The 23502-nt window shown below is 42.3% G+C and overlaps 1 protein-coding gene and 1 long non-coding RNA gene across 3 annotated transcripts in view; one reads left to right on the top strand and one right to left on the bottom strand.

Annotated features, from left to right (window-relative positions):
* ITGA1 (integrin subunit alpha 1) overlaps positions 1-3014 on the top strand; it is a 181634-nt gene extending 178620 nt beyond the window's left edge. For both annotated transcript variants that reach the window (XM_059878883.1, XM_059878884.1), the window contains one exon: positions 2098-3014. The gene's annotated coding sequence lies outside the window, so the exon portion shown is untranslated. The remainder of the gene's footprint in view (positions 1-2097) is intronic.
* Positions 3015-3127: 113 nt separating this feature from the next.
* On the bottom strand, positions 3128-23322 carry LOC132343223 (uncharacterized). Its single transcript, XR_009491945.1, has 3 exons — positions 22664-23322; positions 11530-11833; positions 3128-9104 (listed from the first exon to the last, which is right to left on the bottom strand). It is a non-coding gene; the product is annotated as an uncharacterized lncRNA (long non-coding RNA).
* Between the last annotated feature and the right edge of the window lie 180 nt (positions 23323-23502).

Genomic DNA, 23502 nt, shown 5'->3' with positions numbered 1-23502 from the left:
CTGGTAGGCTGCAGTCCATGGGGTCGCGAAGGTCGGACACGACTGAGTGACTTCCCTTTCACTTTTCACTTTCATGCATTGGAGAAGGAAATGGCAACCTACTCCAGTGTTCTTGCCTGGAGAATCCCAGGGATGGCGGAGCCTGGTGGGCTGCCATCTATGGGGTCGCACGGAGTTGGACACGACTGAAGCGACTTAGCAGCGGCAGCAGCAAGCTTAATTGGGAAACAAATATTTGCACCAAAGCAAGAGGTGGTTGCAGAATGCTTGAGTAAAGTTGGGTGGGAGGAGAGGCTGAGAGAAGAGCTGGTGTGTTCTCTGCAGGTGGCCCCAGAAGGATCACAGTTTGCAGTGTGTGCCCGCTGGCATCTGTTCACTGCGCTTTCCTACCGGATATCCTCTCGGTCAAACATGTTGTAATCTGCTCCTTGTGAATGAACTGTCTTTTCTTTGCACAACACTGAGAAAACTAGGGAAGACTCAGGCTCAGAGCATGGTTCCTGTGTCCAGGATAGTCACAGTATTGTTCAAATAAAGAAGCTTCCTGGCAAGTCAGTCTTTTAGAACTAGTATCCTATGTATCCTTCGTTGATTTTCAACACTTCTGAAGTCTCCCTCTATTAGTCTTCTCCCCAAGGGACATTTATGAGAAGACTCCTGGAGAAAAATCTGTTTAAAATATGTGCTCTGTTTGCTGTGAATTCCAGCTGCTGTGACTTGATCACTTACACAGGATGTCAGTTCTCCCTTCTTCTGTAGCAATCTAAAGGGTTGGTACAGTAAATGGAATAAGGGCAAGATGAAAGGCACTTCAGAGATGGAGCATCTTTAAGGAATTTACAAACCATTATTGGGACACTATCAGCAGTGTGGGGCTGACAGGATTTAGCCCTTCCATGGGTCTCCATCAGCACCCCCTAGTCCCCATCCTCATCCATGGAAATTACAATATAAACTAAAATCAAAAAGAGGAGCTTTAAAATCCTCAAAATGATGCTACTACTTTTTAATTAAAATATACAAGTTAACTGTAAACAGCAGGCATTTTCATGCAAACACAACTTTAAGGTGAATCCACTGGGCAACAGGATTCTAATCAGTTTGCTGTCCCTGATCACTTCCTACCCAGAAATTCTGAAACCACCACTGGAAATGAACTCTGCATTCCAGAAGGCTGAAGGCTGCCATTTCTGAATGGGAGCACTGTTGTGCAACATCTTAAGAACAACAGTAAAAAAAAAGTTAAAATCTAACATTGTAATCTGGTGAAAGAGTCAGTATTTTTGATCCTCAATTTAAAATTTAACCTTGAATTTAGCAATTCCAAGCAACAGCCTTTGACCATCAACCTTGAGGAAAAGTACAGGTGTGTGTGGAGGCTCTTCAGTCCCCAGCCCATTGTCCCCACAACATGTGGTCCCCAGGACATCCAGTTCTTAAACCTGAGCTCCCAAACCCACTACATCCCAGGATCAACCCTCCCACAACAAATACACTCTTAAGCACATGCTGAAGTTTTACCATTCCAAAAATATATTAATACAAGAATGAGTTATCACTTCTAATGTTGGGCTCTTTGCTTTGAGATCAGCTTTTTCTTTCCTTTCAAAATACATTAAAGCCTTTCTCCCATATCTGTTAAGTTCAGAACATTATACAGGACTTCCTTGCATTTCCTCTCATTGCAGGGTAGAGAATTTCAATGTCATGCCGACTGGGCAGTAGGACCCAGGGGCCATTTTCAGGATCTCTCTGCTTTCTGCCCTCCAATAGGCTTCTTCTCTTCTCATCTGTACAGTGGGGATGTTTGGTTTTAATCTGGGTCTTCTTGGCAAGGCCATCTGAAGCCTGGTGCCCCTTGCAAGGCCTTGAGGGTTGGATGTTCCTTCTTGGTGAATTGAGTCTTGGAAATCCTTTAATTATCTGACACCATGGAAATCATGGCAATACTGGGCGGATACCAGGGACACTCATAACTATGATTGTGTTTGATGTTACCATATTTCAAATTACATCTTGATGAAAAAAGAGTAAGTCTGGAATTTCAGGAGCTTTTGTGCAAGAGACTGAGACTCCACATTTAATCTTTTATTTCAGTTTGATCTATGCAGAGACTGGGAACCAAACTTTTTAAAGAAATATTCCAAATGAAGAATGAAAGCCAGAATTCAACAGTCCCCTACTGACAGTCCCTGTCCCCAACTCTGTATTTCAGGAGATGGAAAGAGGATTGGATGGGGAACAAGGAGTGGTATAATTGTTTCTTTCTGCTACAGAGTAGCCAAGCAGTAGGGAGTCACCACACAGACACTGATGGTGACTTTCTGAGAGGTCTTAGCATCACTGGCGCAACGACAGGTGACAATCTTCCTGCCGTGTCCCTGAGACATCTTGCATTTTGAGAGACAGAAAAAAAATGTGGGGGAGGGGCTGAAGCTATTTATCTTTTATGTACACACCATTACTCCTCAAAATACTGTAAGCATTTTTAGCCCACATTATACCTGGCCACAATACTAACAAATGTACTTCACACAAGTAAATTGTTGATTAAATAAGAGTAAAAGTATATTCTTACCTGTCTGTTAAGTAGGGTTAATTTCCTGAAGTTTAACATGCTTTGGCTCAAATAAAAACAATCATTTGAAGCAGCAACAGCTCAGATCTTCTTCATTCTAGAACCATTTCACACAGTACATCCCGATACTTGGTGTTTAATTGAGAGACACCCCTGCCTTTATTCAAGACGTAACAGCCACCCTCTGTGTTCCTTAGGAGGAACACTGGCCTGAAGGGAGAATGGTGTACTGCATGTTACTAGTGTCCGGTTGTAAAATTGTTAACAGATAGTGTAAAAAAAAGTGTCCATTTTATTAAAAAGAAAAACATTGTATATAATAACTATTGCCCTGAAACATGTATCATACTCACTCTAATAAACTTTTCTGCATGGTCTAACATAAAGTATATTCACTGCTTGTCTATTTACCTCAGAATAAACTCATTAAAATGAACAGCTCAAGGGTGCGTGCATTTCTACATGGCTTTTATTGGACCGACTTGTTAGAAGAAAATATTTTGATTGCATTCAAGAACAAAGAAGCACTAAATCTCTTGATTCTAGTCATTTATTAAGTGCCTGATTTCAACACATGTTAAAAAAGAAATTGGTTATCAGGTAACAATGATTTAAGATGACATAATTAGAAATAGCTGAGGAAGCAAAAAACTATTTTGAATATCCTATATATGGTGCATCCTGTACACTGATTTGAGGTCAGAAGTTTGGTATTTTTGTATAATTCTATCTTATCTTGTACATCAGCTGTGTATTTTACGTCAAGGTAAATGAGCATCCTGTCTTATATGTTAATAAAAAAAATGACTCTTTCAAAGAAAAATGTGACTGCTGTGATTTTAAGTACACGAATTTTGTCCAAGATTAGTATTTCTTCCAGAGCACCAACCTTTTTTTTTTAGCTCCTTGGTAGGTTTCCACTTTAATGCTTCTAAACGGAAAAAACAAAAAGCAAATGCAGTCTGTCTGTGGTGTTTCCTGTACACAATATAGCAATGAGATTAGTGTTTTGCAAACTTGAGACAAAAACCTCAGAATCCATTATTACTACATATCTTCTAATGAGATGTTTTAATAATAAATTATCTGCTGCATAATAATAGATTGGACCACATAGTATAAAACCAAAAAAAACTAAGTGAAAAAGTTATTTTCTCTATTCAGCCTATAGGTTAAAGAAATAATTTCATATATAAGGGCTAGAAGTAAATGCTGGAAGAAGTTTAATAACATGTGTTTATCTTACAAAAGATTATATCCTCAAACTACGCAGTAGAGTGAGTGAAGGAGAGATTTTTATGGAAGAAAAAGACTGACTTATGAAGAGGTTATCTGTAAGGTCCTGGACCAAATTTGTGTCAGTACATGATCCCAATGCACTATCTTTTCTCTCTGACTGTGAGCTCAATAATTCTTTTCCCATTCCACCCTTCACCCAGGAGGAAAGTGCAGTGGAAGTAGTAGAGAGAATCGGGAAATATTCTCTGTAAAAATAAGTGGCAGACATAGAAACGTTATTTTTAAGTCTGGAGCATAGACACAACATTCGCTTTTCTTATCCTTTGTGGTGTCCGATAGTAAAGTTAATGTGATAATCATAAGCAGATTTTAGTAACAATGTTCACCAAATAGAAGTGATCGTTAAAGGGACTGCAGATAATTTCTGTTTTCTTCTTTAGAGTAGCTATTTGAATTGTTTTTTAAAAATGAGTGACAATTTTTAGATTAGGAAAAAATCTTTTAGGGTAAGGAAACATTCACATTGTAAAGCAATTTGAAATTCAGAAAAAAATAATTTTAAAACAATCATTTCACCAGCACCAGAAATTACTAACATTACGTTATCTTGTTTCTAAGCATACATATTTATTTTTTCCATATTTATATTTTGACATACTTCAAATCACAAAGAAATGGTATGCTGTAGGTTTTTTAATTTTTTAAATTTTTCTTTCATAGTAAAAGGATGATAGCCATCAAATTCTTTCCCTCATCCTAGAATTGGCAACAGGAAGGAAAATTACTCCCATATTCTCTCGTTAATAACCATTATACACATATACACATGCCATACTAGTCCAAGTGTCAAATAATTATTTCTTTAACTACTTCTTGAAGCAGCAGTGGGGCAGGGCAAAGAGCAAGGAGTAAACAGGGAAAGATGGGAAAGGTACTCTCACTAAAAATAATAGCAACTGTGGCCTCATTTATCATACAAAACAAATTTGTTTAGTCGCTCAGTCATGTCTGACTCATGACCCCATGGACTGCAGCGTGCTAGGCTTCCCTGTCCTTCACTGTCTCACAGAGTTTGCTCAAACTCATGTCCATTGAGTCAATGATGCCATCTAACTACCTCTGTTAGATGCCATCTAATCTCATCCTCTGTCGTCCCCTTCTCCGGCCTCTTCAATCTTTCCCAGCATGAGAGTATTTTCCAATGAGTCAGCTCTTCGCATCAGGTGGCCAAAGTATTGAAGTTTCAATTTCAGAAAATGAATGGTAATATGACAAATGTAATTCTGACCATATCAGTAATAACGTTAAAGGTAAATGGTCTGAACAGTCAAATCAAAAGTCAGAGATTGCCAAACTGATAAAAGAATAAGGTCCATCTATATGTCCTCTAAAAGAGATTCCAAGGCACAAATAAACGGAACAGAAAATTATGGGGGAAAGATACCATGCAAACAGTAACCATAAAAGAGTTGGAGGCAGCTATATTAATATCAAACAAAATGAACTTAAAGATGAGTGCAATTCCATCAGTCAGTTCAGTTCAGTTCAGTCACTCAGTCGTGGCCGACTCTTTGCAACCCCATGAATCGCAGCACACCAGGCCTCCCTGTCCATCACCAACTCCCAGAATTCACCCAGACTCACGTTCATCGAGTCAGTGATGCCATCCAGCCATCTCATCCTCTGTCGTCCCCTTCTCCTCCTGCCCCCAATCCCTCCCAGCATCAGAGTCTTTTCCAATGAGTCAACTCTTCGCATGAGGTGGCCAAAGTACTGGAGTTTCAGCTTTAGCATCAGTCCTTCCAAAGAAATCCCAGGGCTGATCTCCTTTAGAATGGACTGGTTGGATCTCCTTGCAGTCCAAGGGACTCTCAAGAGTCTTCTCCAACACCACAGTTCAAAAGCATCAATTCTTCGGCGCTCAGCTTTCTTTAAAGTCCAACTCTCACATCCATACATGACCACAGGAAAAACCATAGCCTTGACTAGACGAACCTTTGTTGGCAAAGTAATGTCTCTGCTTATGAATGTGCTATCTAGGTTGGTCATAACTTTCCTTCCAAGGAGTAAGTGTCTTTTAATTTCATGGCTGCAGTCACCATCTGCAGTGATTTTGGAGCCCAGAAAAATAAAGTCTGACACTGTTTCCACTGTTTCCCCATCTATTTCCCATGAAGTGATGGGACCGGATGCCATGATCTTTGTTTTCTGAATGTTGAGCTTTAAGCCAACTTTTTCACTCTCCACTTTCACTTTCATCAAGAGGCTTTTCAATCCCATACTACTCAGCAATAAACAGGAATGAAATTGGGTCATTTGCAGAGATGTGGATGGACCTAGAGTGTCATACAGAATGAAGTAAGTCAGAAAGAGGAGATATCATATATTAACACATATATGTGAAATGTAGAAAAACAGTATAGATGATTTCATTTGCAACACAGAGATAGTGACACAGACATAGAGATCAAACAAATGGATACCGAGGGGGAGAAGTGGGGGTTGAATTGGGAGATTGGGGTTGAAATATATATACTAGTAATAATCTGTATAAAATATATAGCTAATGAGAACCTATTGCATAGCACAGGAAACTCTACTGAATGCTCTGTGATTACCTAAATGGGAAGGAAATCCAAAAAGAGGAGATATATGTATACATATAGCTGATTCATTTTACTGTACAGTGGAAACTAACATAACATTGTAAAGCAACTATATTCCAATAAAAATTAATTTTTAAAAAATGAGTGTAATTCCAGACTTGAGAATTCTTGTGAAGGAAACCTGGAATTCCTCTAACTATATAGAAATCCTAGACTTATACTTGTGGAGAAGGAAATGGCAACCCACTCCAGTGTTCTTGCCTGGAGAATCCCAGGGACAGCGGAGCCAGGTGGGCTGCCATCTATGGGGTCGCACAGAGTCGGACACGACTGAAGCAACTTAGCAGACTAATACTTGAGTTGACTTTGATGTCTTGTAGGTTTTCAAGGATTCATAGGTGCCTGAAATTAAATTTCTGCGTGGAGTAGAGCCAAATCAAGGAGTTATCTCACTCTGAGACTTGACTCTTAAATCAGGGTGTAGCATCCCTGACTTGCACAGAGTTTAGTTACAATGGTTCAGTTCCTCCCCAATTTCAGGAATAACAAGGCAAGCACCATTGTCCGTAGATACCCAGGCTGCCAGCCCCTTCACAGATGAATGCTCTTTGGCCATGTGCCAGAGTTCTAGTTAGTATTTGACTGGCAAGTACTAGCTTAATCCAGTACTTGCATTAATTCAATAAAAGCAGCATTGAAACATCCACAGGTTTGGTCTTTAGCTGCCATTTCACTCAGTTATCTTTTGTTGTTGTTGTTTTTATAGTATCTTTCAACCAGCCATGTGGGGCATGAATTCATTTAGAAACCCCAATCCTGAATGGCATTCCAAAGGCAACAGTGGAAATGCCCAAGCCTGGAAAATAAAGAACAGCAGCCAGAATTGGCCATCAGACTGTGATTAGTGGGGCTGGAAGTAGGCCACGCCGAGGACTCTAAGCACCCCCTTAATGAAATGTCCAGGGCTCTTTCGTTTTATGTGCTGAGTCTCTCTTTTTTTTTTATTTTCTTCCTTTCTTAACAGTCAGACTTTTCTATTCTATTAGCACCCAAGTGCCATCTGTTATTCCTTTTCACACACTTTTCAAAGCTTTCTCTCACTCCTGCCCATTCTGCATACCTCACCATTATAATGTGGATAATTCTTCAGAGATTCCAATTAGTGTGTTGTTGGACAGCTCAAGAATACAGCCTCTTTGTTACTGAGAGGCATCTGCATTCTCTTCCTCTAGTTCTTGCTCCTGGCATGTCCTGCTGCTGGATCCTCAATACAAAGACCTGTGCTATCTTTACTTCTGAAATGAGGCTGAGCATCCCTTCCTCTCATGTCTATATTACTCTCGGTTACTCTCGAGCTACAACTCCTTAAAAAAGAGCATATCAAAACAAAACAAAACACTTTCTCCTTTAACCCACCAACAGAAGCCACTTATCTGTAATCCAAGTCGTACTCCTTTCAGACGCTGGGTCAATGCTTTATCTAGTTCCTCCACCAAGGTAACCTCATTTACAAAACTCCTCAATCCTAAGTGCAAGTTGACTCCCGCTGGTCCTCCAGCCTGAGCAGACAACATCCGAAGGAGTGGCCTTGGTTGCACAAGGGCATCCTCCTCCACAAGTGGACTGTGGGGGAAGGGCAGGGTGTATTGAACTTCTGTTTTACCCTCTCTCTGCTTTCTGTTGGTCAGAGAAGTTGGCCACAACAAACTTGTGTTGAACTGAATATGACAGAACCTATTTAACATGAAGAGAGAGGACCTTTCCTCACTACACAGAATTCAGAAATTGGCTGACAGCAAAAATGAGAATAAAAATCAGAGACGTTGATTGAATTGCATTTGATGACATTATTAGGGATGGGACCATCAATTGATGGAAATAATAGAGGAAGAAGGACTGCTCAGACATCCCAGGAGCTACCTAGCTCTCCAATAAGGCATTTGCTTTATGTTTAAGTATCATTTCCACAGACTATAAAAGGGAACATCATTCTCTTTAATCAATTTCTAGTCAAGACAGCCATGTGGGCTTAGCTTGACCATACCTTTCAAAGATGTGATTAAATATGAATAATTAGTCTCTCTTCTTTCCTTTCCTAGACATCATGGCATTAATATTGGCATTTAGTTTCCTTAAATTGCATTCTAAAGTCCACACCCGCCACAGCTCCCTCTCCAGATATCAGTTCTGGAGCCTAGAATTTACAAGCCCCGCCCCCATCTCCTTTTCTATACACATATTTTCTTTTTAACTTGGATTTTTAACAAGTTTAAAGTCATGATTATTTTCTTAGTGTTTTTTTTTTTTTCATGTTTTCTGGCTTATTAAAGTGAATGAAGTCGCTCAGTCGTATCTGACTCTTTGTGACCCCATAGACTGTAGCCTACCAGGCTCCTCTGTCCATGGGATTTTCCAGGCAATAGTACTGGAGTGGATTGCCATTTCCTTCTCCAAGGGATCTTCCCAACCCAGGGCTCGAACCCGGGTCTCTTGCACTGTAGACAGACGCTTTACCGTCTGAACCACCAGGGAAGTCAGGGTATGTTAAAGGATACAGATGAACAACCAGATGAAGAGATGCACAGGCTGAGGTCTGAGAGGGTCCTGACACAGGAGGCTTGTCCCTGTGGAGTTGGGAGGCATCACTTTTCCGCCGAAGATGTGTGGGAAGCTCCTCAACCCTGTGTAAAGTGAAGATTATTAAGGCATAACTTCTGTTTTTCAAATAAAACTCCTTTGAGTTTTGAAAAATGTATGTAATCATGTAACCACCACCACAATCAAGATACAAAATATTTCTATCAAGTAGAAGTTTCCTCGTGACCCTTTTAGTCCGTTTCCTCCCCCACCCCCATCCTCTACAATTAATCTGGTTTCTGTCCCTTTAGTTTTGCTTTCTCCAGAATGTCGTATCAGTAGACTCATGAAGTATGCAGCCTTTTGTATCTGTCTTTTCCCATTCAGAACAATGTTTGCTATTTATCCATGTTGTTGCGTGTGTTGATTGTCCATTGCTTTTTAATGCTGAGCAGACTTACATTGTATGATTACATCTGTTAGTCTGCTTATCTTCAAAACTTGTGTGTGTGACAGTCAGGAGGCACAGTGTTTACATCCTAGTTAGATTTTTTTGTTTTGTATTTCCTATCAGACATGATGGGAGAGAATCACCTCGGGATGCAATTTTAGGAAGTAAAACGCCAATATTAATGCCACAGTGTGTAGGAAAGGAAAGAAAAGAAACTGTTCATATTTATTCATATCTTTAAAAGGAATTTTCAATCTAAGCCCATGTGGCTGCCTTGAATAGAAACTGAGAGAATGGGTATTTCTTAAACTGGCCAGGCTGAAATGCTTAGATCCTAAATGCTGCATAAATGACATTATATTTATATTTATATATATAATTATTTTCCCTATTAAGCAGTTTGGCAGAATGTAAGCCAGGATTTTGTATGCATCTCAAACCACAACATAATTTGGCCCCATAATATAGTACACAGAGAATGAATTTTAGAGTCCGGGCAGGACTTGGGTCCATATCCCCACTCCTGCTGTTTACCAGCTGTGCATTCTTGGGCCATTTCTTGACCTTGGCCCTCTAAGAATAAGTTTGCTAATATCTTATTGCTAATAACAATAAGCTTCTGGACAACATAACAATAGCTCATAAAGTTGTTATGAGAAACCAAAAGAAAATAAACTTAAAATAATAACACATGCGGCATGCCATACATTCTTAGCACATGGTAGGCAGTCAAATAGTTATCTCACTACCCTCTTTCAGTGGTATATATAGATTTTAAATTTCTATAATACCTTAGGGCAACAAAAAGATTGTTTTTCCTTTAGATTCCAAGTGACTTATTTAAACTATTTTAAATGTAACTCCCACTGTAGTTGGCATTAACAAATGTGGTATTTTTAGTTAAAAATAAGCACATTTTCTTTTTGCCAGTTTATAGAACATATATCTATTGTTTTAAGTATGTAGAAATATAAACAGTTGTGGTTTTGCTTCAAATTAAACTGTATGTCAGTCGATACAAAGTGATTTAGCAACCGTTTGATCTAGTCTTTTCTAATCAGCATTAATGCTTATCGCCTATCTTCTCCATCCACATGTTCATCTCTGTAGCCTACAGCCCAAAGATGATAAATACAGAAAGTTCTGTTGCTTTGCTGCAATTACTGAGAGACAATAAGAGGAGCATATAAGGAAACCATACCTTGGGGGCTGGGGTGGAAATAGACCAAAAATGAAAGGCACCTTACATGCAATAGTACATACATTGGGGGTATTGCAGGCTCAGTTACAGACGACCACAATAAAGCAATATTGCAACAAAGCAATTTACATAAACCTTTTGGTTTCCCAGTGCACATACAAGGTATATTTAGACTGCACTATAGTTTATCAAGTATACAATGCAATTATGTCTTAAAAACCTCCATGTAAAAAGAAAAAAATAAAACACCTCCATGTACATACCTTAAGTAAAAACTATTTTATTGCTAAATACTGCTGCCCATCATCTGAGCCTTCAGCAAAAGACAGTAGTAACATCAAAATGACTGGTCACAGATCACAACAAACATAATGATAATGAAAAGTTTGAAATGTGGGAATTACCATGACATGGAGGCATGAAGTGGCCAAATGCTGTTAGAAATATAGCACTGATAGACTCACTTGGCACAGGGTTGCCACAAACCCTCAATTTGTAAAAAAGCAGCACCTGTGAAGCACACTAAAGAGAAACACAATGAAATGAGATCTGCTTGTAATATACCGAGTAGATGTGTGTAACCCTTGGGTTCTCAGGCATGAGAGCAATTACAGAGGCATATAGTAAATGGATTGGAGTTTTATAATACGATGTCTCTGACTCAAGTCATGTTTAGAGACGTGTAAATTTCCAGGCCTAAATCTTTCCTCTAATCTTCTGTGGGTCACTAGAATGTAGATCTCAGATATCAATTAGCAGCAAGACTGTCTTCCTGTCCTCCTTTTCCTCTCCTCCTCTTACTACCACGATGGTCCAGACTGCATAGTATGGTGCACAGGTCATAGTTGGCTTCTGCTCTTGGTTCAGTTGGACTTACTGGTGCTAGGGGGCTTTCACTTCATGCCTCCAGTGGTAAAGAATCCACTTGCCAATTCAGGAGCCACAGGAGATGCAGGTTTGAGCTCTAGTTCGGGAAGATTCCCTGGAGGAGGAAATGGCAACCCATTCCAATATTCTTGCCAGGATAATCCATGGACAGAGAAGCCTGTTGGGCTACAGTCTGTGGAGTCGCAAAGAGTCAGACATGACTGAGCATGCAGGATCAAGTGGTGCTAGGATGGAGGAGGTTACTTCCCCCTGTACCCTCTTAGGGTTCACAGTCTGGGGCCCTGTGAATTCAACTGACAAAACAGAAGACAACAAGAAAAAAAAAAAAAAAAAAAAAACAAGCAGAAGTTATAAATGTGTGCATGGAGCATATATATGCGAAACTGAGTGATGAGTAACTCAAAGATATTGGTTCACAAACTGGTACCCATTTAGGAGGGCAAGAAAAGACCAAAGAAAGAAGCAGGTCACTTCAGATTAGCATGTGGCAGATTTAAAAAGCATGGGAACTTCCATTCAAGGCTTGTCTCCAGCCTCTACAAGATGAGTGGGTATCCACACTCACCTGCCAGAATTGTGAAAGTTTATACAGAGGCCTTAACAAGGTGCAGTCACACACGCAGTCCAGTTGGTCTTAATGCGGGCTTACTCTCTCAAGGTTTGTCCCCAGAGTGGCTCCTAGCGTATAAACAGTGGGTGGAAGACGCATTCCAAGTGGATGGGGTGAGGACCCTCCAGTTGCCTGGGTCCAGCTCAGGGACTAACCTGCTGGACCTGCTGTCTACATCTGCTGGATGACCTTCTTCAGCAGGCAGGGTGGTTAGAACATATACAGCATCTTAACAAAGCACGATAATTTGTAGAGAGACAACAAGACAAAGGAAAAGTAGTTTAGGTGGTCATGGGCTGTAAACTGTGGAAAGGTAAATACACAGGGAAGCGAATGACAGAGAAGGGCTAGTTAGTAAGGCTTGTTATTAGATTTCTCTGGTGCCCTCTTTGAGTTGGTAAGTCTAGAGTTGTCTCTGGCGATTAAGAATTGTCCTTCACTTCCTGTGAAAGAGCGAGGAAGGCAGCGTCTTTCTTGAGTCTGTTTATTCTCAGTTACTTTGGGCTCAGAATAACGTTTATGTCCAAGTGGCATATTCTGTGTGGCCCAATCTGAACCCCTTCTGTGGCTTCCAACTTGTAGTCAGTCCCTCTTTTTGGTTCCTAATCTGGTCATGTATCTGCTGAAATGAAGAAACAATCCACCACACCACTGTGGAATAACATAGTCAAAATATATCAATGACACTATCTTTTACTCTGTCCCTAGGGTGATACTCCGGAGAAGGCAATGGCACCCCACTCCAGTACTCTTGCCTGGAAAATCCCATGGAAGGAGGAGCCTGGTGGGCTGCAGTCCATGGGGTCTAGAGGAGTCGGACACAACTGAGCGACTTCACTTTCACTTTACACTTTCATGCATTGGAGAAGGAAATGGCAACCCACTCCAGTGTTTTTGCCTGGAGAATCCCAGGGACAGGGGAGCTTGGTGGGCTGCCATCTATGGGGTCGCACAGAGTCAGACACGACTGAAGCGACTCAGCAGCAGCAGCAGCAGCAGCAGCAGCAGCAGGGTGATCCTCCCAATTACCTTTCTGCTCTGTAATCCTTTTACCATGTCTCCCCTTCTCCTGCTCAGAGATTTAGAGCTGACACCTTGCTTTACTCAAATGAACACTTCCCCTTGAAAAACCTCTTGTTCTTTGGATTAATATTGCACACCTGACACCTCCTGGGGATAGTTCCTCCCTGGGATGTTTCACAGCTCAAACAGATGTGTGGGTCTGTAAGACTAGCCCTTCAGACTCTGCGTCCTCAAGTTAGCTTGCCTCCTACGAATGTCTCCTCCTTGCCCTCCACCTCCACACACAAATACACACACCCCTACATAACTGTGGGAGTACTTTTTAAAATATTTTTATATTATTTAAAAATTTATTCAACATATAAATATGTGAAAGAAAAGAAAGAAAGAAAGTGAAGTCACTCAGTCATGTCCAACTCTTTGGGACTCCATGGACTGTAGCCTGCCAGAGTCTTCCATCCATGGGATTTTCCAGGCAAGAGTACTGGAGTGGGTTGCCATTTCCTTCTCCAGGGGATCTTCCTGACCCAGAGATCGAACCCAGGTTTCCTGCATTGCAGGCAGACACTTTACAGTCTGAACCACCAATCATAGAAGTTAAATATATACAGTTCATGTATGTCAATTTGACCTCATGCAATTATCAAAGAAAAAACAAATATAATCACTATTATAATTTTCTACTTAAAAATTACATATATAAATATACGGCAGGGGTTTGTGCTAGAGTTGAACACGAGAGTTAGTCATATGTGTCATGTGGAATTAGGTAGTTGGGGAAGGAGAAGGCGGAGAATGGAAAAGAACAGAAGCCAAAATTCAAGGAAGTACAGTGGAAAAAACGCTGAGTCAGACTCAGAAGCAAAGCCAAGAGTCAGGAGGAAACAGTGTTTCTGGATATAATGTGGTAGTTTGTTTGAATGCCTTGAAACTCAGCTGCCCGGGATGCAAGTATGCACCCTGGGGAGGGGGATGGAAGTATGGCCACAGGTCAACCTCCCTGGCTCCAGGTAACACTTTCGAGTAAAAGCCAGCCTTTCAGGGAGGGAGTCCATCTAAATAATGTCAGATTGAGAGGAGGCTGCAGCCTCCTCATTTTAAAGCAGGTTCATAAGCCAATGTGTCAGCATGAAGTCTGAAGTTATCACAAGAGCAGAAAGAGAAAGGAATCTATCTACACCCACTTGGTGGTTGAGGAGGGAGGGCACCACATTAAGCTGTGGGGGCCAGCAGCAGTCATGACTGATCTTGGAGCACAGGTGTGTAAGTCTCAGCCCAGGGACTCAAGAAGTGCCCTACATGTACAAGAGAGAATGGTGAGAGGAGAACATCTGGGCATTTGCATGAGTAGGATCTCATTGGTACTCAGAGACTGGCAAGCTAAGTTTCAGTTTACAACCTCTGTGTACATGTTCTGGGCTGCAACGTTAAGAAGAAAAGGAATGGCCTTACCCTAGCATATCCTGTGAAAGTATGTAGTTCAAAGGGCTTGAAAAATGTTCAGTTCAGTTCAGTCACTCAGTCATGTCCGACTCCTTGCAACCCCACAGAATGCAGCATGCACTGGCACCCCACTCCAGTACTCTTGCCTGGAGAATCCCATGGATGGAGGAGCCTGGTGGGCTGTAGTCCACGGGGTCGCAAAGAGTCAGACACAACTGAGCGACTTCACTTTCACTTTTCACTTTCCTGCATTGGAGAAGGAAATGGCAACCCACTCCAGTGTTCTTGCCTGGAGAATCCCAGGGACGGGGGAGCCTGGTGGGCTGCCGTCTATGGGGTCACACAGAGTCGGACACGACTGAAGTGACTTAGTAGCAGCAAGCAGCAGCAGGCCCCTCAACTTTAAACCTGGAAACATCTGAATTGACCTTAAGATTCAGAGGTTTCTGATGGTGTAAGCCACCTCCCATACCTTTATAAAGGGCTCTTCTGGTGGCTCAGTGGTAAAGAATCCATCAGCCAATGCAGGAAATGCGTTTTCAATCCCTAGGTTGGGTAGATCCCTTGGTGAAGGAAATGGTAACCCACTCCAGTATTCTTGCTAAGAAATCCCATCAACAGAGGAGCCTCGTGGGCTACACAGTCCATGAGGTTGCAAAGAGTCACAACTTAGTGACTAAACAAAACAAACAAAAAAAGGTTCATATTGAATCTAAAGAAAATGTACCCAAATGTTCTTTCATTCTGCTGAATGGCATCAACCAGAGTGCACTTCCATATCCTCCCATATGCTTCATACAATTTCTGCTAGAGCAAGATTTTAAGGACAATATTTGAGAAGAGATCTCAAGCTCACTGAGGACAAGTAGTCAACATATTGGCTCTCACCAAGTACTGAGCCCATTAACTTGCACATGCTGCTGGTAAGTCACTTCAGTCGTGTCTGACTCTGTGCAACCCCATAGACGGCAGCCCACCAGGCTCCCCCATCCCTGGGATTCTCCAGGCAAGAACACTGGAGTGGGTTGCCATTTCCTTCTCCAGTGCATGAAAGTGAAAAGTGAAAGTGAAGTCGCTCAGTCATGTCTGACTCTTTGCGACCCCATGGACTGCAGCCCACCAGGCTCCTCCGTCCATGGGATTCTCCAGGCAAGAGTACTGGAGTGGGTTGCCATTGCCTTCTCTTGCAAATGGTAGGTGCTAAATAAGTGAATGCATAAAAGTGAACTTACTGCAAGATTCTCCACTTAATTCTGGTGAAGGATAATGTTAGAAACTGTAGGAATGTGTAAGAGAGACAAATTCTGGGAGAAAATTAGACAGGGCCTTAGAGGCAAATAGTCACTTCCTTGATAGCTCAGTTGGTAAAGAATCCACCTGCAATGCAGGAGACCCTGGTTCAATTTTTGGGTTGGGAAGATCTGCTGGAGAAGGGATAGGTTACCCACTCCAGTATTCTTGGGTTTCCCTGGTGGCTTAGCTGGTAAAGAATCCACTTGTGGGAGACCTGGGTTCAATCCCTGGGTTGGGAAGATCCCCTGGAGAAGGGAAAGGCTACCCAGTCCAGTATTCTGGCCTGGAGAATTCCATGGACTGCATACTCCATGGGCTCGCAGAGTCAGACGTGACTGAGTGACTTTCACTTCAGTCTTGTAAGGAAGGAATATAGCTGGTGCTTTCTCATATAGCATTGTAGAGGATGTAGAGGCCGAAAAGATTTAGATTAAGTGATTAAGACTGAGATTCCTGGCAAAACTTAAGTTCAAAATCTTTTAGAGGCTCTCTCATCTTCACGGATTTCATTCTTTTGATGTGTAGACAAAGTTCACTGGGCTGCCAGTCAGAGAAATCCTAATGGCAAAATTGGCTCTGTTTGACTTTTTGATGTTAAAACATTTGAAATTTGTTTCCATCTAAAAGGACTGACTCCAATCCAAATGGTACAAACAAAATTACTTCAAATAAAGCAGGCGTTAGTGTCACTCATAGGATGCACTAAAAGTTAAATTGCCTAATGATTGAGAAAGCAGAGGTCTTGGCTTCAGAAAGAAATAACAACTACCTAAAGAATCAAAGATTGGCAGAGGACGTTAAGAAAAAAAGAATATCATGAATGGTCTTATGAGAGTGTCAAGCTAAAGAAGACTGTATTGAGTAAAACTTAGGTCTAATAGAATGAAGACTAGAGATGGGCCATGGAAAGCTAATGATACCTGCTGGTCTAAGTTATTGTTGCTGTTGTTTAGTTGCTTAGTCTTATCAGACTCTTTTGTGACCCCCATGGACTGTGTAGTCCAAGGGCTTCTCTGTCCATGGGCTTTCCCAGGCAAGAATACTGGAGTGGGTTGCCATTTCCTTTTCCAGGGGATCTTCTCAACCCAGGGATCAAACCTGCATTGATAGGTGGATTCTTTACTACTGAGCCACCAGGGAAGTCCCAGGTTAAGTTACAGGGCACTGGAAATGATGAATAATCAAAGAGGAAGTCAGTCTACAGAGAGAAGCATGCAGATACACACAGGAAGACAAAGCCAGAAACTCATATAATTCCCAAAAAGCTGTTAAGTGAAGTGTGTTCTTATCTTCCCAGTCACCATTTCTAAAACCAGGCTGTACTTCTTGTCTTTGTGTTCTCTGAAATTTCCTCATATTAGTTCAATTAATTATTCTTTGACTTAGACTAAGTAAGATTGATGTTTTTCCCCTCTGAGAGAAAGGCTGATTTCTAATTTAAAGATCCAAGTCTTTCAGAGAGATCAGAACAGTTAAGAGAACCATGCAGCTGGCTGGATCCATCACATGATACATTTCCTTAAAAGAACCTAAAGTATATATGAATAATATTTCCCCTTCATTGAGCTTTTCCACGTTCTAAGAGATAAACTTAACTTCTTCTTTCCTCTGGTTTACCTTAATGAAGATGTTAGTCATTAGTTGAGCAAATGTACAAGCCTTTATTGTGTATCAGCTCTATGATGGGCCCTGTTTTAAGGACTGTGAGTAAAAGAAGTTAATGAGACAAGTCCTCAAGGACTTGAGAAATGTGTACACCTTAACGGTAAGCTAGTGCTATGCATAGAAACCTCCTCAAACTATATAAAAAGAAAAAGAGAAAATATTAGGAGAGCTGGACACTGGCAATTTCACAGGATGTACATTCTATCCACTGTTCCCTCAAGAGGAGCCACTCCAAGCCTTGAGAAAGTAATGTGTTACTGAGACCATGTGAACTGTACATGTGACTGAATGCTACTAAAGAAGGCCTCTGTATAAACTCTTCACCTTGCAGGAGGTCACAGGGACCCACTTATCTTGCCCAAGAAAAGCTTCATGAGCAAGTTCTCTTGTTTATTAAAACTGTCACCTACCAATCTCTGTGGGCCTCCCAGTGGTGCAGTGGTAAAGAACCTGCCTGCCAATGCAGGAGAAGCAAGAGATGTGGGTTCGATCCCTGATTGGGAAGATCTCCCGGAGGAGGAAATGGCAACCCATTCCAGTATTCTTGCCTGGGAAATTCCATGGACAAACAAGCCTGGTGGGTTACATAGTCCATGGGATCACAAAAGAGCTGGACTCAACTGAGCACGCAGGCACATACCAATCTGCAGTGTTTGCATCTGCCATCTCTCTTTCCATCTTATCTTTTCTTCCATCTTTCTTTGCTCTTTGAGTACGGACTATCGTGCATGCTCAGTTGAACGGTCAGTGGTCCTATTTAGTCAACCAGCTCAGCCCAAACTAGAGGCAGTTGACTCCGAGTGAAGTTCTTCTAAATATAGTGTAAAGTATTCCTTAGAAAATCTTCCAGGACCCTCCAGCTATCATTCAGATGAGCCCCTCTGTGACCCTAAGCTACTCTCTGCCTGTACCTATTGGATGTTAGAGATTTTCCTGGTGGCTCAGACAGTAAAGAATATGCCTGCAGTGTGGGAGACCCAGGTGGGATCCCTGGGTCAGGAAGATCCTCTGGAGAAGGAAATGGCAACCCACTCCAGTATTCTTGCCTGGAAAATCCCATGGACGGAGGAGCCTAGCAAGTTACAGTCCATGGGTTCGCAAAGAGTCGGACACGACTGAGCGACTTCACTTCATTGGATGTTATCCTCTAGCTGGTGTTCACTTGCCTGTCTCCCCCACCACATTATACTCTGTGAAGGACCAATTTCATCTATGTTACAAACCAGCACTAGGGTAGGAAAGTTCACTGATAATGGTTTCAGGTTTCACATTGTGACTGTTATCAAAGCAGGTTCACCTTTCCCAACCCCTGGCAAGTCCAAAGATAGATGCCAAGGTTTGCATCACAGCAAGGGTTTATTTGCAAGGGAGCCAAGCAAGGAGATGAGAGAACAAATCTCAAGTCCATCTCCCTGAGGGCAAAAGGCTGGTGGTATTTACCGGATACGAATGAAGAAGCAGGGCGGTCTGAGGTGTGGGGAGCACACCTCAGGGAAAGGTGATTGGAAAAAGGTGCGGTAATCACGGTTCTGTGCAGGTGTAACAAAGCCACAGACCTCTGCAGCTCGAAGGTCACCCAGGACACTTGATTCAAGAATTGGTGGTCCTATCCAGTCTCAGCCGACTCGGCTCAAACTAGACACAGCTGACCCAACGTTTCTAGAAAACTACTCAGGCAAACATGATTTAGGCTACATGCAAGTTTTAAAATGACTTTGATGAAGGAAGGCAGGTGAAATGGGATTTAACCCATGTTTTCATATTTAGTCTTTTCAAAACACCACTTGTTGAATTTTGGTGTAGTATCAGAAGAATATCCACAATTATGTTTCATTTTTCCATCCATGTATTTGTGTGATGATGGGTTAATTCATATAACTTCACAAAAACTACCTATCTACAATAGACTGAATGCAGAAGCAGATAAGAGAATTCAAGTGTTTATTTTTAAGTCAGATATGAAAAAGACTGGCATAAATGTAAAATAGTATCATTCATCTCATTCATTCTTTTATTTTGGGAAAGTTATTTTTCATAAAATGTATTATTTATGTTAACATGTAAAATTTTACTGTTATTTTGAGATTAACACATTAATATTGAAAATATATCTGCCTCAATATTTTCCATGGTAAACACTGATAGAAGCAATTCACATAAACAGAAGTTCTTTGGGATCCTCAATATTTTTTTCTAGCTCTATTGAGGAGTAATTAATTAAAACATTTATATATTTAAAATAGACAAATTAAATTTTGATATGCATATACATTGTGAGATAACTGCAACCAAGTTGATTAACATATTCATCATCTTATATATCGGAGAAGGCAATGGCACCCCACTCCAGTACTCTTGCCTGGAAAATCCCATGGATGGAAGAGCCTGGTAGGCTGCAGTCCATGGGGTCACTAAGAGTTGGACACGACTGAGCGACTTCCCTTTCACTTTTCACTTTCATGCATTGGAGAAGGAAATGGCAACCCGCTCCAGTGTTCTTGCCTGGAGAATCCCAGGGACGGGGGAGCCTGGTGGGCTGCCGTCTATGGGGTCGCACAGAGTCAGACATGACTGAAGCGACTTAGCAGCATCTTATATATTTGTTTTTTCTGTGTGTGTGGTAAGAACACTTAAGATCTATTCTCTTAGCAAATTTCAAGTATACGAGACAGTATTATTAGCTATAGGCACCATGATGTACATTAGGTCTCCAGAACTTAATCATGTTATAATTGAAAGTTTGTACCATTTGATCAGCATCGCCCCCTATTCCCCACACCCTAGCTCCTGATAACCACCATTCTACTCTCTGTACAGTAAGTTAACATTTTTAGGTTTCACGTGAGATCATACAGTATTTGCCTTTATCTGGCTTATTTCACTTAGCATAAAGTCTTCTAGGTTCATCATCCATGTCACTGCAAATGGCAGAATTTCCTGCTTTTTATGGCTGAATAACGTTTCACAGTGTACCTAATCACATTTTTGTATTTATTTATCCAAGGCATCCTGAGATCAAAGAGTTTCAGAAAACCTCCCTTAGTCTTATTTCCTACTCAGAATGTGGTAACCAGCAAAATTACCCCTAGACAGGATAGTTCCTAGGATGATTAAGGTGGGAGTTCTCAAACTGTTTAGTGTCAGGAAACCTTTACACTCTTAAAAAACTTAATGTGGGGCAGAAGTTGGTTCTTTGTTTCTTGAAATGTGAAATTGTTGCCTGCTCTGGAAGAATATAGCTCCTGATTTATCCTGTACCTCATGCCAGCATGTTAATTTGTCTAGTTCTGAGCACAAAAGCAAAGAAAGGTACATTTTTCTCTCCAGCCACTCTTAGACAAAGCACAGACTCCTGTCTCACACGAAGAGAACTCACTCCCTCCCAAACAAGGGTCTGTTCCAAACACTTACTCACATTTCAGTGAGTCAGAAGGAAACAGACAGATATTCATCTCCCTGAAACCTGGCTGACTTCCTGCAATAAGTCTGTGAGGAGCATCATGATTGGGTGTCAGGGTTAGTGAGCGGCCCCCTACGTATTCTCAGGTGCCACTGCAGTCTTAGTAAGCAGGTGAGTAGCATCCACAGGGTAGGAAAAAAATGCCTTCAAGTGTTTGTAAGGATTAGTAAGTCGAGTTAGTGACAGATAAGAAAACAGGAAAGAACTAGGGGCTATATATTTTTGATTCAATTTATAGTCATGATTATAAGCAGTAGCACCTGATAAACACCAATTTAATACAGTCAAGACTCCAGCCCTAGCTATGGTAAAGGGAAGCATTTGATTTTTACCAATTAAGTCCTTCCCATCTTGAACCACTTTGCTTCCTAGTGGCAGTGTCCCAAGCACACCAACCTTTTCATAGCTGTTCAGTTGAATCTTTGTGCCCCCATGTACTGCTACACACCAGGCTTCCCCATCTTTCATTTTCTCGTAGTGTTTGCTCAAACTCATGCCCATTGAGTCAGTGATGTTATCCAACCATTTCATCCTCTGCCACCCTCTTCTCCTGCCCTCAGTCTTTCCCAGCATCAGGGTCTTTTCTAATAAGTCGGCTCTTTCCATCAAGTGGCCAAAGTACTGGAGTTTCACCTTCAGCATCAGTCCTTCCAATGAATATACAGGGTTGATTCTTTTTTAGGATTGACTTATTTGATCTCCCTGGGACTCTCAAGAGTCTTCTCTAGCACCACAGTTTCAAAGCATCAACTCTTTGGTGCTCAGCCTTTCTTATGGTCCAGTGAGCATCCCTACATGACTACCAGAAAAACCATAGCTTTGACCAAGACAGACCTTTGTCGGCAAAGTAATGTCTCTGCTTTTTAATACGCTGTCTCAGTTTGTCATAGCTTTCCTTCCAAGGGGCAAATGTCTTTTTGTGCGACCTCATGGACTATAGCCATGAGTACTGGAGTGGGTAGCCATTCCCTTCTCCAGGGGATCTTTCCCACCCAGAGATCGAACCTGGGTCTCCTGCATTGCAGGCAGATTCTTCACTGTCTGAGCCACCAAGGAAGTTACCTGCTTCATAAAGGTTTAGAATGGTGCTAATAATAATGATTGAAGGCAATGGCACCCCACTCCAGTACTCTTGCCTGGAAAATCCCATGGACGGAGGAGCCTGGTAGGCTGCAGTCCATGGGGTCACTAAGAGTGGACACGACTGAGCGACTTCACTGTCAATTTTCACTTTCATGCATTGGAGAAGGAAATGGCAATCCACTCCAGTGTTCTTGCCTGGAGAATCCCAGGGACGGGGGAGCCTGGTGGGCTGCCGTCTATGGGGTCGCACAGAGTCGGACACGACTGAAGCGACTTAGCAGCAGCAGCAGCAATAATAATGATTAGACTAGTAACTCCTTACATTTAGTTTATTAAAACATTTGATTACACTATAAAAGTAGTCACTGGAAGGATCCTGGCTTCAGCAACGTGCTGGGAATTTGTGGGCAAACTTTCAGAGGAAAACCCAGGTTTAAAGAAAAGTGATTATCCTGTTTCTTAGGTTGGGAAGTAAAAAGCTCAGAAGTAGTTATGGAATGTTCTCTTTCCAGACCTGGGCCTGAAATAATGGAAGAAAATACTCACAATGTAATGCAAACAGGAAGCATCACGAGTTCATACCGGGGCTCTCACTGGTCTTTGTGTCTTTAAGTAAATCCCTTCAAGTTAACAATGAAATCAGCTGCTTATTATCTTGGAGAGGAAGGAATGAGAATTTTAACACACACAACACCCCCCACCCCAACGCAACCCCACCCCCCCACCCCCAGCTCTTGCAGCAGCTCTTGCTTAAATATCACTTCGGGATAATCATAACTGTGGGCAGATCTTGTTTCCTGTCGGGTTAGTTTCTAACCTGGTCATTCTGCGCTTATTTTTGTCCCTTCCTCCACCCACTTGGGAAAGGCAGAGAAGGCAGGCACCGCGCAGCCCCTGAGAACGGTGACTGAGGCTCATGGCTCCCCCCAGCCCTCCCACCCCTGCCAGGAGCCGGAAGGCCTGCACGAGGGCCAGGGTCTTTCGGGGACCCGGGGTCTGCCCCGGGCTTACGTCAGACTGTCGGGGGGCGGGGTAGTGACTGCCCGACTTTCGCCGTCTGCTGTGCAGGCAGGAAAGGCCCCCAGGCACGCGGTCCCCATCCCCGCAGCTTCCTGGATCCCGGGGCTGGGATGGCGTGTGGGGGTGGAGGTGAGGCTTCCGGGGGTGTGGAGGAGCCAGGTGCGGCTCGCTGGGCGGAGAGGGGGGCGGGGGGGGCGGGGCCGGCCGGGGCAGGTCTGGTGTGTGCCGAGGCGAAGGGGCGGGCCTTGGCGCTCCCGGAGCTGCCGGGCAACTTTTCCCGGCTCACGCCCGGGAGCGGGAGAGAAGCCCTCGGGACGGCTTCTGGAGCGTCTCAGTGTCCTTGGATCCCCGCGCAAACCCACAGC

Source organism: Bos taurus, chromosome 20 (genome assembly GCF_002263795.3).
Source record: "Bos taurus isolate L1 Dominette 01449 registration number 42190680 breed Hereford chromosome 20, ARS-UCD2.0, whole genome shotgun sequence".
Lineage (NCBI taxonomy): Eukaryota > Metazoa > Chordata > Mammalia > Artiodactyla > Bovidae > Bos > Bos taurus.
This window is presented reverse-complemented; position numbering and strand designations above follow the sequence as displayed.